The sequence below is a fragment of the Amblyraja radiata genome, chromosome 8 (genome assembly GCF_010909765.2).
Source record: "Amblyraja radiata isolate CabotCenter1 chromosome 8, sAmbRad1.1.pri, whole genome shotgun sequence".
Taxonomy (NCBI): domain Eukaryota; kingdom Metazoa; phylum Chordata; class Chondrichthyes; order Rajiformes; family Rajidae; genus Amblyraja; species Amblyraja radiata.
Window position 1 is genome coordinate 61,752,682 of NC_045963.1, and position 17,856 is coordinate 61,770,537.

General features: G+C 45.1%; 1 protein-coding gene across 1 annotated transcript in view; it reads right to left on the bottom strand.

Moving 5' to 3' along the window:
• LOC116976292 (regulator of G-protein signaling 17-like) overlaps window positions 1–9,195 on the bottom strand; it is a 68,858-nt gene extending 59,663 nt beyond the window's left edge. Inside the window, exon 1 of the mRNA XM_033026056.1 lies at window positions 9,119–9,195. The gene's annotated coding sequence lies outside the window, so the exon portion shown is untranslated. The remainder of the gene's footprint in view (window positions 1–9,118) is intronic.
• Between the last annotated feature and the right edge of the window lie 8,661 nt (window positions 9,196–17,856).

Sequence of the window (17,856 nt, forward strand, 5' to 3'; positions counted from 1 at the left end):
AGGTGCAGGAGGAGACCATTTGGCCCTTCGCGCCAGCACCGCCATTCATTGTGATCATGGCTGATCGTCCCCTATCAATAACCCGTGCCTGCCTTCTCCCCATATCCCTTGACCCCACTAGCCCCTATAGCTCTATCTAACGCTCTCTTAAATCCATCCAGTGATTTGGCCTCCACTGCCCTCTGTGGCAGGGAATTCCATAAATTCACAAATCTCTGGGTGAAAACGTTTTTCCCCACCTCAGTCTTAAATGACCTCCCCTTTATTCTAAGACTGTGGCCCCTGGTTCTGGACTCACCCAAAATTGGGAACATTTTTCCTGCATCTAGCTTGTCCAGTCCTTTTATAATTTTATATGTTTCTATAAGATCCCCCTCATCCTTCTAAACTCCAGTGAATACAAGCCTAACCATCTTACCATTTACTTCTTTTGTTTATTATTTTGTTTACTAATATGACACAGAAGACCATTTAGCTCTGGAGGTCCATGTTGGTTCAAGGCAGAGTAAGTCTCCACCCAGAGCAAGAAAGATTTTCATTTACCTGTACCTCACAATACTTGTACATATGACAGTAAGCTTGACACACTAACCACACTACCATATCCACTCTTGCCTAGCAGTATTGATACTGCACTCTCACAGTCAAAGTCCACTGGAGGTAAAATCGACCATAGATTAGAGATGTCAGTGCATAGAACCAATGTACAAATGTTAGCTGTGTCTGTGTACATCCCGCAATTATAAAAAAGAACAAGTCTGAAGAAGGGTCTCAATCCGAAACATCACCTATCCACGTTTTCCGGAGATGCTGCCTGACCTACTCAGTAACTCCAGCAATTTGAGCCCTTTTCAGAACAAGTAGGCTGTTCATTGTAAGCGGAATAATGCAGGAGAAATGAAAGTGGAGACAGGAATGCAGTCGAACCACATTTGGAAGTTAGTCTGGCAAGAACCACTGAAGGGTAGAGGTCCCAGACTATTCATGGTGAGGTAACCAATGACTCTCTGATTCGAGCCCCTCTCCAGAAGTTGGGCCTCTCAACAGGCTGGCAATACCCTGTGAAACTTTGAGGGATTGCTCCTAGATTGAGGTGTTAAACTCAAGCCGTTTCAGTTGTGATTTATTTCTCCCACTGGACTAGGATGAGAGGACATAACATCCGAGTCAGACAGTTCAGTAGGGGAGCTTAGACATGATTCCCCATGTGCAGTCTCCAGCCTGATCCTCTTTTCAATGTGTTCCGTGGCTTAGCTTGCCCACACCCATCAGCACCTTGAGAAAACAATCTAACCATCTCAAAAGCTAATCAGCAACTCTGCTCCATGCACACACATCTAAATTAGGAGCAAGAGTTAGCAGCTTCAAACCTCTGGGCTTTAACATCTCGGATGACCTGTTCTAGGCCCAGCACGTAAATGCAATCAGGAAGAAGTTGCAACAGCACCTCTACTGAGAAGTTTGAAGAAATTCGGCATGTCACCGTATGTGCAGGAACACAAGAGGCTGCAGCAAGTGATGGACTCAGCTCTGTCCATCACAAACACAGCCCTCCCCTTCATTGAAAATATCTACATGAAGCACTGCCTCAAGAAGGTGGCATCTGTCATCAAGGGTCTCTGCCATCGGGCCATGCCCTCTTCTGACAGCCACCATCAGGTAAGAAGCAAAAAAACCTGGTCCCACATCACCAGGTTCAGAAACAGCTACTTCCCTTCAGCTATCAGGTTTTGAAACAACACACAACCATAATTCTACCTTGGCAATGGAACACCATGCACCAACTCTTGCACCACCATGGAGTGGGTTTTTTTCTCATTGTGCATAATCTTCTCACGATGTTTTGGGCCGAGACCCTTGTTCAGACTGATGTCAGGGGAGTGGGTGGGACAGAGATAGAATATAGTCGGAGACAGTAAGACTGGTGGGAGAACTGGGAATGGGGAGGGAATGGAGAGAGAGGGAAAGCAAGGGCTACTTGAAGTTAGCGATGTCAATGTTCATACCGCTGGGGTGTAAGCTACCCAAGCAATATGTGAGGTGCTGGTTATCCAATTTGTGCTGGGCCTCACTCTGACAATGGAGGAGGCCCAGGGCAGAAAGGACAGATTGGGAATTGGAGGGGGAGTTAAAGTGCTGAGCAACCAGGAGATCAGGTAGGTTAAGGCAGACTGAGCGGAGGAGTTCAACGAAACGATCGCCGAGCTCGCGGCTGAACACCTCCGCCCAGTCCCTGAGCTCAATCACTGAGAAAAGTCAAGTCAGAAATCGATAGATTTATAGGTATTGTATTAAGGGAATTGGGAGGTAAGGAATCAGCCATTAACCTATTGAATAGCAGAGCAAGAAGGCAGGATCAAATTACCTACCCCTGCTTCTGTTTCTTATGTTCTTAAGGTTTGAATTTGTTGAAAAAGAGCAGAAAAAATACATTCAATTAACAAAATGCTTTTTGTTTTTTTTGTCAAGATTCCAGCATCTACTTGTGTCTCCAGTAGAGGAATTACTCCTGGTCATTCGGTATAAATAATCTGGATTTACTGAATCAACTTCACAAATCATTGTGGCAGGTCTAGCTCACTCTGAAGCTGCTGCGTTCTTTCAAAACTAGCATCAGCCACTCGCTCACAGATTTCAAACCTCTCCAGTGTCACATTTTTCAACAAACTTTGCTATCACCATTTACCAATATAAATCATTATGTCAACACTTCAACACCATGCACCGCAGGTAATGCCCACCACATTGAACTCTCGAGTGAGCCTCTCACGTCTCTTCGCCAATTCCAAACCTACAATGATTGTAATAAAAATTGGGTTCATCAATCACCCACAGTTGGTATAGAGGTGGAATTTGTGAAGCATTTAGAGTCATCGAATAGACGGCACCGAAACAGACCATTAGGTCCAACTCGTCCACACTGACTGAGCTTGTCCCTTTTGCCTGTGTTAAATCTTTTCTACCTGTGAAACTGCCCAAACACATTTTAAGTATTGGTGCTGTATCTGCCTAAACCACTTCTTCTGGCAGCTCATTCCATATACATACCACCGTCTGCGTGAAAACGTTGCCCCTCAGGTTCCCATTAAATCTTGGCCCTCTCACATTAAATCCACATCCTCTGGTTTTTGTTGCACCTTCCCTGGAAAAGGCTATGTGCATTCACTTTATCTATGCCCGTCGTGATTGCATGCATCTGTATAAGGTCATCCCACAGACTCCTGCCCTCTAAAGAATAAGGTCCAAGCTTGCACAACCTCTCCTCATAACTCAGGCACTCGGGTCCTGGCAACATCCTTTCTACATACTCTTTCAACTTAGTGACATCTTTCTTAAAGCAGGGTGACCAAAACTGTGTATACTACTCCAAGTGCAGCCCCGGCAACACCATAACGACTGCAATATAACATTCCAACTTCTACACTCGTTGCCCTGACTGGTAAAGGCCAGCATGTCAAACAACATCTTCACCACCCTGTCTATCTGTAACATCAATTTCAGAGAACTATGTACTTGTACTTCAAGGTCCATCTGCGATAAAGCACTCCCCAAGGCCCTACTGTTCATTGTGAAAGTCCTGCCTTGGTCTGACGTCCGAAAATGCAACACCTCACACATATCTTAATTGAGTGTTATGTGTCATTCCTCAGCCCACTTAGCAAGCTGATCAAAATCCCACTGAACATTTTAACAACCTTCTTCACGGTATACGATAACTCCCATTTTGGTACCATTTACTAACCATTGCAAATTTACAAACCATGGCTTGTAGATTCTCATATAAATAATTTAAATAAATGACAAACAATATTGGGCGCGGCAACCATCCCTGAGGAACACCACTAGACGCCGGCCTCCTGTCGGAGAAACAGCCTTCCATCATCATCAGAGGATCTACAGTACTTTCATCCTTCATCTGATACAATCGCTCCAGCCTTTTAAATCGCCTTTTTATTTATAAATCTATCACTACTTCCAGCTGCACTATTCTGCATTCTGGTATTTTTCTTTTCTGCTCTATCTATTGTACTTATGTAACGCTTGATTGTATTATGTATAGCTTTATCTGATTTGATTAGATAGCATGCAATCAAAAACTTTTCACTGTATCTTGGTGCATGACAACAATAAACCAATACCAATACCCTCTGCTACCTACCATCAAGCCAATTATGTATCCCATTAACCAGGTTTCCAATGATCCCATGCGATCTAATATTCCAGACTAGTGTAACATGTCAAATATATCTCGCATTAAAAGCCCAGTGGTCCTTGGTAATTCACTTTCACTGTCTGTATTAGAACCAGCCATTTCAACTTGTTATCCACATGTGATTTTGTTTCAGTTAGTCCAGTAGTAGCGACCTGCAAATGGCTCGATTGTAATATCATGTATTGTCTTTCTGCTGTCTGGTTAGCACGCAACAAAAGCTTTTAACTGTACCTCAGTACGAGTGACAATAAACTAAACTAAACTACGCTAAAACTAAACAAATGCTGGTTTACACCGAAGTTAGACACAAAATGCTGGAATGACTTGGCAGGTTCCGACCCGAAACGTCACCTACACCTTTTCTCCAGAAATGCTGACTGACCCGTAGAGATACTCCATCATTTTGTGTCTATCTAGAGACTGACCTGCTGAGCATCTCATATGGTCCTGCTTTGGCAACACATGACAACAGACAAAAGAAACATAATCACTGTCTAAACTGCCTCGTTAACCCATTTGACCTATTCTCGATACTACCTTTGTCCTATACCTCCCTCAGTTCTGACAAAGGGTCTTCGCTGTGAAACATTATCTCTATTTCTCTCTCCACATATATTGCTGGCCTACTGAGCATACTCAGCTCTTATTTCAGACTTACAACATCTGTCTGTTTTTTGTTCATTTATGCTTGTCAAAGTAACAGCAATTCCAACTACAGTCATTCACATTTCGAGCAAGTTAAGGCAACAAATTCCAGGGCTGACAGTTTGGGGGTTAAAGGATCCAAGGATCAGGTACATCGCAGGGCCACTGTTTGGACACAGATACTGAAGACAGCGTCTATTTACAGAGAATGTTTCCCTCCCTGCCCCTATGGCAATGGCAATTTGTACTTAAAATAACTTCCATCTATTGACATTTCCATTGTTTCGTGACCTCCCCACGGGCAATCCATTAGAAGCTCAGAGGCGATGAAAAGTGCTGAAATGAACAGCGAGAGACGAAAGCTTGCCAGATCATGTGAAAGCAGCCCTAGTAACCAGGATAGCAGGACTTTTCTGAGAGAGGCATTGAGGATGGGGAAAGCAGATAAGGCAAGCATACATTTATCTTCCTCCATTCATACAAAACCAAGCCCTTGAGGTAGGCAAAATGTGTGGGAAGGAAGTGCAGATGCTGATTTATACCAAAGATAGACACAAAATGCTGGAGTAACTGAGCAGGTCAGGCAGCATCTATGGAGGAAAGGAATAGGTAATTTTTTTGGGGTCGGAACTCTTCTTCAGACTCCAGCACCACTTGAAATGGTCGTAACGACAAACATTTCTGGTCATCCCCAATAGGCACTAGACTGATGGCCGTTAAGAGTCAACCACTCTGGGTAGCCAGGTGTCAGCTAAAGGGAAACCTTTTTCACCCAGAGAATCGCAATTACTGGAATGCACTGCAGGAGAAAGAGAGGTTGAATCGGGAACTGACTGCACGTAAGAAGTATGAGGACAAACACTTGAATTACCCAGACATAGAAGACCATGGTCCAAGTGCTGGATGATAGGATTAACATGGGAGTGTTCCCACTGGTCGGCATGAACATGGTGAGCCAAGTAGCGGGTTTCCTTAGCAAAAAACAAAGTGCTGGAGGAACTCAGCAGGTCAGACAGTAATTGCGGAGGGAAATTCACAGATAATGATTCAGGTCAGGAGTATCTGCAGACTGAATTTCTTCAGGCTGTCTGTCCATTCCCTCTACAAATGCTGCTCAACCAACTGGTTCCTCCAGATCTTTGAAGAAGGGTTTCGGCCCGAAACTTCGCCTATTTCCTTCGCTCCATAGATGCTGCTGCACCCGCTGAGTTTCCCCAGCAATTTTGTGTACCTTCCTCCAGATCTTTGTTTGTTTTTTGTTCAAGGTTCCAGCATTTGCATTTTATTGTGTCTCCATAGTCTATTTCCTTGCAATATGACTAACGTCTAAGATGACAGATTCCCCCTCCAGTGAACATGATGTTCTTTTAGGATAATCGATTAGTCTCACCGTCAACATCATTGGCACCAGTTTTCAATACTGGATTTGTAGAACAGGACAACCCTGCCGCCCATGATGGCCCAAAATCCCTTGATGTCAAATCCTTTGATGTCAATCCCTTAATTTCTTCTGCCTGCATGTGATCTTTATCCCTCGATTCTGTGCATATCCATGTGCTTATCTAAAAGCCTCTTAAATTCCACTATCATACCTGCTTCCACTACCACCCCTGGCAGAGTGTTGGAGCCACCCACCATTATCTGTGCAAGGTAAACACATCTCCTAAATCTCCTTAAAGCTCTCGCCTGAAACCACTGATTTCTAGTGCTTGATACTTCCACGATGGGAAAAAGGCTCTGTCTGTTCACCTTATCTAAGCCTCTCATCATTTTGTAAACTTCTATTAGGCTTCCCCTCAGCCTCCAACATTTCAGAAAAAATAATCCAATTTTGTTTAATCTCAATCTAGGCAGCACCCTTGTAAACCACTTCAGCATTTCCTGCAATAAGATGACCAGAGGTGCACAGAATTCTTCAAATGTAGCCTAACCAAAGCTTTATAAAACTGCAACATGAATTCTTGACACATACTCAATGCTTTGACCATCAACCAACAAATCTACATTTGCAGCAAGGGACACCATGCCTTTCTTTTAATTTCTCCATCTCTGCTGAGTCTGATTCCAAGATGAGGCTTTCTAATCTAGAACTTTCGAGATGTCCTATTTCCTTCAGTAATCATGATTTCTCCACTGCTGTTGTGGATTGATCCCTTGCCCATACCCAGGTGTTTCCTGCAGTTCTGCTTACTCTTAACCCCCCCCCCCCCCCACCTCACCAGCCAAATCAAGGATATAATTCCTCTGGCCCTCACCTTTCACCCCACCAACCTCCGCATCCAACACATCTTTCTCTGACAATTCCACCACCTTAAATGTGATTTTGTCACCTGTCCCATCTTTTCATCCCCACCCTTCTCAGCTTTCCCCAGAGACCACCATCTCCAAACCTCCTTGGTTTACTCATCCCTTCCAACCCAGCCTACCTCTTCCACAGGTACTTTCCCCTACCACCGGAAATGCGCCTCCTCTCTCATTTCAACACAGGGACCCCGGCAGCCCTTCCCTGAGATTGAGATTCACTTGCACTTCTTCCAACCTTGCTCATTGCATTCTGTGCTCCAGAGATATCCTTCTCTATATAGGCGAGAATAACCGTAAATTAGGTGACCGTTTCACCGAACACTTATGCGCTGTCTACCAAGGCTTGCTGGATCTCCCAGTTGCTAACCATTCTAACTTCCCTTCCCATTCCCATACCAACCTTTCTATCTTAGGGCTTCCTCCACTGCCAGAGTGAGGCCACATGCAAACTGGAAGAAAATAACTCCCCCCCCCTCCCCCCCCCCACATTTTCATTTCTCACCATCTCCCACCACGAGCTCACCCCGCTCCTTTCCCTTCTTCTGTCCGCTCTTCTCCCCTCCCATCTTTGAGAACCCATTTCCCTTTTATACCCTTCGATTTTCCAGCATCTGCAGTTCCTTCTTGATCCCTTTTATAACCGCTCTTTCCCTTCCATCCATGGCCCTCCTACCGGCTTTATATTTCACTTCTTCGTTCCTATCTGATACCCTTTTGTCTTTTCACTCCTAGCCTTTGTCACTATCTCCACACATCTGCCAATAACCTGGGCGCACCTATAATTTCCCAGACTCGCTCCCATCTCCAATTAGCACCTTGCAGTCACACAGTTAGAATGGATGTGGATGGAACATGCACTGCTCTGCAGTGAGAAATACACAGGAGGGCAATTCCACCGACTTCAGTGGAGGAACCAGTGGTCCTGAGCCACAACACCCAATGTCAATACAAGGAGCTACTCTGTAGATTTGGGCCTTGGAGTGCTCTGATCAAGGACTCCCCCTGGGGAACCCAGGGCAAGGTTTACATCCATAGTGCATTCATGACATCCTGAGATGGCGAGAGGCACCGCTGAAACGTAGGCCCTCTCATGTGCCACTGAACATGAGATATGAACAAGCTTAGTCCACTCGGCCCCTCTTTCCCACTAATAAATGGCTTCTTTGAGCAAGTTGAAAAGACCCTTTGAGATGGCTCCACCGTGAGAACAACAAAGAAACACGGGCTGCCGTGCAGGTCCCCCAGAAGACACTTGGCAAATATTTTTCCTAAATTTAACCTCATCCTGCCCTCTGGTTGTTTGCAGTATCTGACACCCCTCCCTTTTTTATTCATTCCCACCCCTCCCACTTTTCCATCACACACTTCACAAATAAGTGCACCAGCCTCTGGGGGACCCACCTCAAATGGCAAAAGGAACCACTCTCACGCCCACAAACCTCGCGGCAGGACCTGTGTTTGAAGCCCAGGTGGAACAAAACAGCAACAAACAGCCACCTCAGCACGCCTCTCCCCAGTTACAATATCATTCCATTCTCATTTCAGTCGCAACTGCTTGCAATGGAAGTGACATTTCCTTCACACCCAATTCACACACATATATTCTCTGTTATTTTGTACCTCTCTCTCTGCCCAATCCTCGCAATTAGCTCATGTGAGGGCTAATTTCAGGGAAAGGTTCTGCCCCTCTCGAGGGCAGGGAGATGCATGCACCCGGTGCGAGGGCAGGCGACGATCGGACACCGGCCCCCGCCTCCCCATCCCGCCGTAACTGCGGGGAATTAAACCCCGCAAAAGGCGAGGCGGGTATCCCTCCCGCAAGCTGTCAGATGCAGGAGCGGGGGTGGATGGGGCAGGAGAACTGTCGAGGCTCGGGGAGGGAGGGAGGGGGAGGGGAAAGGATGTTGGGACGAGATACAGGAGGCTGGGGAGTGGGGGGGGGGCACCCGCACCCACCTGGGCTCCCTCCACCCGACGCTGCTCGGCTCGGCCACCGCGGCTCCGGCTCCGGCTCCTGCGCCCACATCGGCTCCGCTTCGGGCGGCCGCTCCGGCGCGGCACCGGGCGGGGGCGCGCAGTGGCGGGGCGCGTGCTCGCCGGGTCGCGGGGAGGGGATAGAAAAGGGAAGGGGGTTGGGATAGAAGTGGGTGAAGGGGGCAGGGAGGAGGGAGTGGGTGGTGGACGAGGGAGGGTGTGGCGTGTGGGTGGGAAAGGAGGGGGTGGTTGGGATGGGAGGGAGTGGAAAGGATGGCGGGGATGGGAGGGAGTGGGATGGGAGGGGGTGGAAGGAAGGAGGGGGTGGGATGGAAGGGAGGGGTTAGGAGGGAACGGGTGCGTTGGGAGGGGAGGGTGAGGTAGAAAGGAAGGAGTGAGGGGATAGAGGGGGTGGGATGGAAGGGAAGGGGTGGGATGGAAGGAATAAGGGAGGAATTAGAAGGGAGGGAGGAAAGAGGTGGGATGGGAGGGATGTAAAGTAGGAAGGGAAGGGAGGGAAGAGGTGGGTGGGTGAGACCGGAGGGAAGTAGGGGGTGGGAAGGGTGGGTAGAATGGGAGTTGAGAGAGGGTTGGAGGGGTAGAATGGGAGGGAAGTGAGAGGGGTAGAAAGAGTGCGGGAATCGAATTTCAATGAGCAGAGAGAGAGGGGTAATGTGTGGATGATACGATAAAAGAAGAGGGGTTGAAACATAGGGTTGGAGGGAGGAAGGTAGGAGAAGGGATGAGATAAAGTGGCAAAGGAGGAGAACCTAGAATAGATTTAGGATAGTGCAGAGGAAAGACTAGGCGGAGTGTGCAGGCAAAGGGAGGAGGAAAGGTTGTGAATGGGGACGGGGAGAGGGATAGAGAGAGTGAATAGACTCCAATGCTACAGAGGAAATGGATTTAGAATTGGGATCGGAGAACAGGTGAGAAGGCTGGAATGGGGAGGACAGCAGAATGAAGATGTGGGTAGATAAGGGAGGGGCAGAGAAGATGTTAGAATAATGTTCTGATGAGATAATGTAGGCGACAGTGTTGGATGTGAGGAGGTTGTTGAGGAGCTTCAGAGTCTAGTGCGTGGGCGAGGGTGTAGTGGATGAAACATTTTGTTAGGTCACCCATTGGGTGGACAAAAATAGGGAAAAAACATATTTTTAAAAAGGTGGGACATCAAAAGATTTTGTGTTCAGAGTGATGTTGTACACAAACAAAGCATAATAAATAGAAGGTCATTTGGCTGGTCCATTCCTTCTCTCCAGAGATGCTGCCTGTTCAACTGAGTTACTTCAGCTTTTTGTGTCTCTCTTCGGTTTAAACCAGCATCTGCAGTTCCTTCTTACACACTCCTCGTATTTACTTCTGTATTTTCTATGACCTTACACCTAATTACAATTCCCTGCACTAACACCATATCTTCTGATTCTCAATATCTAAAAATCTATTAATCTCCATCCTGAATACATTCAGCACCCTAGCCTCCACTGTCCTATTGGGTAGAGGGTTCTACAGATTCACCATTAGAAATTTCTCATCTAATAAACTTTGGTGATTCCCTCTAACACAAATATAACTGTCCTTAAGGAAAGAGGCTAGACCTGTACTCAATATTTAATGTCATCTATTCCTTTTCTCCAGAGATGCTGCCTGACCTGCTGAGTTACTCCAGAGTTTTGTGTCTATCTTCCAAGTCTCACCAATGTCTTAGAAATTGGAGCGAGATGTAACTACTTTTGTACTCAAGTCCTCTTGTATTAAAGGACAAAATACTGTTTGGCTTTCTAATTCTGGATGTACCTCTGAACACCAATACCATTCAGTCCCTTACCATTTAAAATGTGCTTTCGCCAGCAGCTTGCTTTAATTAGAGAACACAGCATATTTTGTCTCTGTAGAAACAAAGTTTCTCTTGTGTTTCCAAAATATACTTATTGCTCCTTCACTCAACCTGTCTGTATTCACCTGAAGTAAAAACAGAAAATGCTGGAAACACACAGCAGGTCAGGCAGCATCTGTGAAAAGAGATACTGAACACCAGGAGACCTATGCGAGGGTCCTGTTGATTTCAGCTCTGCATTCAACACCATTGTGCCAGAGCTACTACACTCCACACTTTCCGAGTTGACTGTGCCTGAACCCCTTTGTCAGTGGATCACCAGCTTCCTGACAGACAGGAAGCAGCATGTGAGGCTGGGAAAGCACATCTCGGACCCGCAAATGCTCAGCATAGGAGCACCGCAAGGCTGCGTACTCTCTCCTCTCCTCTACTCTCTCTACACCAACGACTGCACCTCCACAGACACCTCTGTCAAGCTTCTCAAGTTTGCTGATGACACAACCCTGATTGGACTGATCCAGGATGGGGAGGAATCTGCCTACAGACAGGAAGTGTCACAGCTGGCGTCCTGGTGCCGTAGCAACAACCTAGAGCTCAATGCTCTTAAGACAGTGGAATTGATAGAAGACTTTAGGAGAGGTCCCCCTCCCCTCACCCCACTCACCATCAACAACACCACAGTCACATCTGTGGAGCCTTTTAAGTTCCTGGGAACCATAATTTCCAAGGACCTTAAGTGGGGGGCTACCATCGACTCCACAGTCAAAAAGGCACAACAAAGGATGTACTTCCTGCGGCAGGTGAGGAAGTACAATCTGCCACAGGCAATGATGGTCCAATTCCACATGGCAATCGTAGAGTCTGTTCTCACCTTCTCCATCATAGTCTGATTTGGCTCAGCCACCAAGCACGACACCTGGAGGCTGCAGCGAATCGTCCGATCAGCAGAGAAGATTATTGACTGCAACCTTCCCTCCATTGATGAACTGTACACTGCAAGGGCCAGGAAGCGAGCGGGCAAGATCATCTCTGACCCCTCTTACCCTGGCCACAAACTCTTTGAATCACTTCCCTCTGGAAGGCAACTCCGGACTGTCAAAGCTGCCACAACCAGACATAAAAACAGTTTTTATCCACAAGTAGTTGCTCTACTCAACAGCCAAAAATCTGTAGCCTCCCTTTGATCTGGTATTTTGTTGGTTCACATGCTTGATCAATGGTGTTTTATCATTAATGTTTTATTATTATTAATGTTTAGTGTTTTCTGAGTCATTCGTAATTCTCACTGATGTCATGTTGTTATGTGAGCGGAGCACCAAGGCAAATTCCTTGTATGTGAATACTTGGCCAATAAATTTACTTACTTACTTACTTACTAAGTCAATGTTTTTGGCTAATGACCCTTCTTCTTATGTCCCACTGAAGCTCTTTGATGTCCTCATCACAGCCTACACTGCCACCTAGCTGTTAAAACCTTACCCCAGAGCCTTATGAAGTCCTAGTACACCACTCCATGCTCATCTACAGTGCAGTAGGAATCTCAAAGAAAGACCGACAAAAGAACACATTTGACAAACATGATCTGCGTTGACTGTTCAAATCCTATTAATATTTTCTCAATAGATATCAGCATTTTTCCAATGTCAAGGACAACAAGTGTATAATTTCCCATTTTCTCTTTTTCTCCTTTCTTAAATAATCAGGCTGCATTTCGTATCTCCAATTGTGGGAACCATTTGAGAATCCAGTCTTTTGGAAGATGACAATTAGTGCATTCCATAATCACCACTGCCGCCTCTTTCAACACTGAGTTTTGGAGTTTATCATTGCTATTGATTTGAACTAGATTTTTTTTTACCATGGCTAATTTCCTTGAGCTCCTCGTGCCCTCTAGATGTAAAGATCTCCACTCTTTTCAGGAGGATTTCTTTGTCGCCTACCATAGATACAAATACAGAATATTTGTCCAATTTCTTTGTCATCTCTCTATTCCCCAATATAATCTCCTGTTCAATATTAAGGGACACTTTAGCTAATGTTTCCTTTAGCTAATGTTTCCTTTTACATCCTGGGGAACGTTTTCTGCAATCTCTCCAGAGCCTCCACATCCTTCTTGTAAAGGAATGCTCAGAACTGCACACAAAATTTCAACTGTGGCTTAGCCAGTTTTATACAGATGCAATTTAACTTCCCAATTTTTAAACTCAACATCCTGACCGATGAATGCATTATAGGGTAATAGTGATAAATAGAGCTATACAACATGGAAACAAGCCCATTCAGCCTACTTTGTCCATGTAGACCAAGATGGCATATTCAATCAGTCCCAATTGCCTCCATTTGCCCCATAGCCCTCTAAACCCTTGCTATCCATATATCTGTCCAAATGTATTTTACAAATCGTAATTGTATCCACTACCATAGCTTCTACTGGCAGATCATTCCAGATATGGACTACCCTGTGAATAAAAAGTTGCTCTTGCGATCCCTGACATCTCCCCATTCACATTAAGCCTATGCCTTCCAGTTTTAGAATTATCTACGTTGGGGAAAAAAACTGTGAGCCTTCACTTTATCTTGTCATGATCTTGTACACCTCAGTATGATCACCACTCAGCCTCCTGCACTCCAAAGAAAAACCTCCCAGCCTATCCAACCTCTCCCTATAACTTAAGCCCATAAGCCCAGGTAATGTTCCAGTGAATCTCTTCTGCATATTTATCAACTTAATGACATCCTTCTCATAACTGGTTGACCAGAAAACTGCACACAATACTCCAACTATGCTGTATGCCTTCTTTTCACTAGTTTCCGAATGAATTAAATCGTCTAATTCTTAACTAAAATTCTATCATGTGATGCTCACTCTTTACTTAAAATAATTAATTAACAATTGACTAACATTGCTAGCAATGAGAAAGATTGATAGGATTTTACCATAGTTGATGTTGGTTTACCAAAAAAAACACACAAAGTGCTATAGTAAATCAGTGGGTCAGGAAACATAAGTGGATAACATGGATAGGCTATTAAAGTAAAGAGATCTTGCTAAAATTATTAAGGGTCCTGCTGAGATGACACCTGGAATATTGTGCACCATGTGATCTCCCTACCCTAACTAAGATAGAAAAAGTGCAGCAAAGATTTTAATTTATACTTTAGTTTAGTTTAGTTTATTATCACATGCACCGAGCTATTGTGAAAAGCTTCTTGTGTGTTATCCAGTCAGCGGAAAGACTATACATGATTACAATTGAGCCATCCACAGTGTACAGACACAGGATAAAGGGAATCATTTCCCCTTTAAGGTTAAAGGGGAAATCCTTTAGGACCGAGATGAGAAAAACATTTTTCACACACAGAGTGGTGAATCTCTGGAACTCCCTGCCACAGAAGGTAGTTGAGGCCAGTTCATTGGTTATATTTAAGAGGGAGTTAGATGCGGCCCTTGTGGCTAAAGAGATCAGGGGGTATGGAGAGATGGCAGGTACAGGATACTGAGTTGGATGATCAGCCATGATCATATTGAATGGCGGTGCAGGCTCGAAGGGCCGAATGGCCTACTCCTGCACCTATTTTCTATGTTTCTATGTTTCTATAATGTATAGTGCAAGATAAAGTCCATTAGGTCTGATTAAAGATAGTCCAAGGGTAAGAAATGCTGCTGTTGGTGAAGAGGTTTAAAAGAGTGGAGTAATTGTAATGAGTGATTGCAGAACCGCTTCTGGGAAGAGCACGCACAGAGTCGCCTGGCTTGGGGGCCATCTTGGCATTTTGCATTCAGCAGATACACCCAATTCATTGCCAGGATGAGGGGCACGGCAAGGAAACTGGGCCTGTGCTCTCTCAAGTTTAGTAGAATGGGAGATGATCTCATTGAAACAAATAAAATTCTTACAGGGATCAACAGGGTGGGTGCAGGGTGGATATTTGCACTGGCTGGAATGTGTAGAAACAGAGGCTCAAAATAAAGAATTGGCTATTCAGTTCAGAGGTGTGAAGACATTTCTGCATGCAAAGGGTGGAGAATGTTTGGAATTTTCAACCCAAGAGGAATGTGGAGCTCACTCCCAGAATGTAAACATGTCAGAGGTGGCTGAGTTTTCCAATAATAAGTGAATCAAGGGATATGCCTTTATCAAGCTGGAAAGCTGTGCTGAGGTGAAAGATGAAGCATGATCCTATTGAATGGTGGAGGAAATATGAGGGACTGAATGGCCTCCTTCTCCTGCTCCTATTTCATATGTTCTCAAGGGGAAAGTAGGAAGTGGGCAGAGGAAGGGGTGTACGTGTCTACAACTCCATCATTATTGTAGAATCGTACAAGATAGAAACAGGCTCTTTGGCCCACCTTGACCATGGTTACGTTTTTACCCATCTACACTAATCTCACTGGCCCACTTAGGTTTGTGTCCTTCTATGCCTTGCCTATGTGAGTATTTGTCTAAATATCCCTTGAACTTGGCAATTGTATCTAATTCCATCGCCTCCTCTTGCAGTGCATTCCAGATATCAACCACTCTGTATAAACAAGCTTATCTCTCAGCTCCCCTTTAAAACTTCCTCTTGCCTTAAACGTATGTCCTCTTGTTTTCTGATGCTTCTAACGATTCTGACTTTCCCCTCTGTCGATGATTCCCATGCTCATCTGTCAGGTCACTCCTCCGCCAATTCCAGACTCTCCAAATTCTTCAAATAACTAAAGTCTTCCAATCCAGGTACCCACCTGGTGAATCACCTCCATATTCTCTCATGTGCAACCATGTCCTCTCTATAGTGTGAGACTGAATGGGAGAACAGTCTCAGAGTGAGGGGGTGAGGGAAGGGGAAGGGAGGTACAGAAGTAGGGAGGAGGAAAGAGTGCAGGAGTGGCAATGGGGCAAGTACGGGGATGAAGGGAACCAGAGGGAGGGGCAAGGACAGTTTACCTTAAACCTATGCCTCTTGGTTTTAGATACAGGTAGGTCTTCCAAGGGGATATTTTTCTTGCTACCTACCCAGCCTATGGTGTACATAACTTTATACACTTCTGTCAAACCCCCCTCCCCCTCAGCCTCCCCCACCCCAAGGAAAGCAAACCATACCTATCCAGTCTTTCCTCATAACTGAAACATTCTGTCCCAGTCATTATCCTGGTGAATCCCCTCTGCATCTCTGCAGTATAATGACATTATATAGAGTGGCGACCAGGGCTGCACACAATACTCCGGTGGTGTACCGTAGGGATGAGCTTAATCTATTTGAATAAAATTGTACTATTCGGGCCGCTGAGGATGTTCTCCGTCGAGGTTCGGTGTCAACGTTCCATCATCCCGGCATGAGGGCCTGAGCATCGGGCCGCCCGTGGCGGCGACTGCGGGTGCTCGGGAGGCCCCGACCACGGGTGAACATCTGGGAAGATCGGCGGGGAGGCTGGCTGGACTATGGTACCTTCCTCAACTTTGGTGCCACTGTGGGGTTATGTTGTGTCATGGACTTCTGTGTTTGTGCTTTTTAAAAAATATGTTTTTATTTATTTATTATTTATTTTAATGTTACTGATCGTAAGGAAAATCCATTTTGTTGTCTCTTATGAGATAATGACAATAAATTGAATACAATCTAATCCAAACAATATAAATCTCTTATCTTCTGTTCAGCATCCTGCAAGCCTTCTTCATCATTTTACCTACAGTGCTGCCAGTTGCGTGTATCCTTGGACTTGTACACCAGGAAACTAAAAGTTTGGATGTCAGCTTTATAAAGTATTGGTTAGGATGCACCTGGAGTATTGTGTGTAGTTTGGGTCATCGCATTTTAAGAAAAATGTGGAGACACAAGAGATGCTGGAATCTTGAGAAGAAAAAAACAGAAGATATGGATTTAAGGTAAGGAGTAAAAGACACATTTCAGGAACAAGTTTATCATCAGGCGCTTCCCGTACCATATCCAATATTTGCCAGTGGACTCGGTGGCTGAAGAGCCTGTTTCCACATTGTATCTCCAAACTAAACTAAACTAAACCTCTCATAAGTTCATAAGTTCTTAGGAGCAGAATTCGGCCCATCGGGTCACTCAAACATGGCTGATCTATCTTTCCCTCTCAACTCCATTCTCCGGTCTAAAATTATCCAAGGACTTGGCCTCCGTAGCCACCTGTGGCAATGAATTCCAAAGGTTTACCACCCTCTGGCTAAATAAATTCCTCCCAATCTTCTTTCTAAAGGTGTGCCCTTTTATACTGAGGCTATGGCCTCTGATCCTAGACTCTCCACATCCACTCAATCCAGGCCTTTCATTATTCAAACTCTTAAAGTCTCTCCAGATCAAAGGTGTAGGTGTCAGCACTCGCATTGACCCAAGCTCCCTCAGTGTTGGTTTAATACTGTCACGTGTATTGAGATACAGAGAAAAACTCCTGGCAAATCATACCATGAATGAGTTGGAAAGGGTGCTGAAGAGAATCACCAGGATACTACCAGGGCTTGTAGGCTTAAATTACAGGGATATGTTAGATAGGCTGGTACATTTTTCTTTGGAGAGCAGGACACTTAAAGGTGACCTTATTGAAGTGTATAAGATCATGAGAGGCATGGATAAAGTAAATGTTTGCTGTCTGTTTCCCAGGGAGATGATGTAAGAGGGAATAAATGGGATTTGAATGGTCCTTCGTTATGTTGGCTGCTTTCTGGAGACGGTGTAAAGTGTAAATGGAGTCGATAAGTTTATGGATAGTCCTTGTTTCAATCCCACCTGGGCCCACTCCACAAACCCTATCTCCATTTTCCTGCATGATTACATATCCAACAAGTTTCAAGAAACATAGAAACATAGAAATTAGGTGCAGGAGTAGGCCATTCGGCCCTTCGAGCCTGCACCGCCATTCAATATGATCATGGCTGAT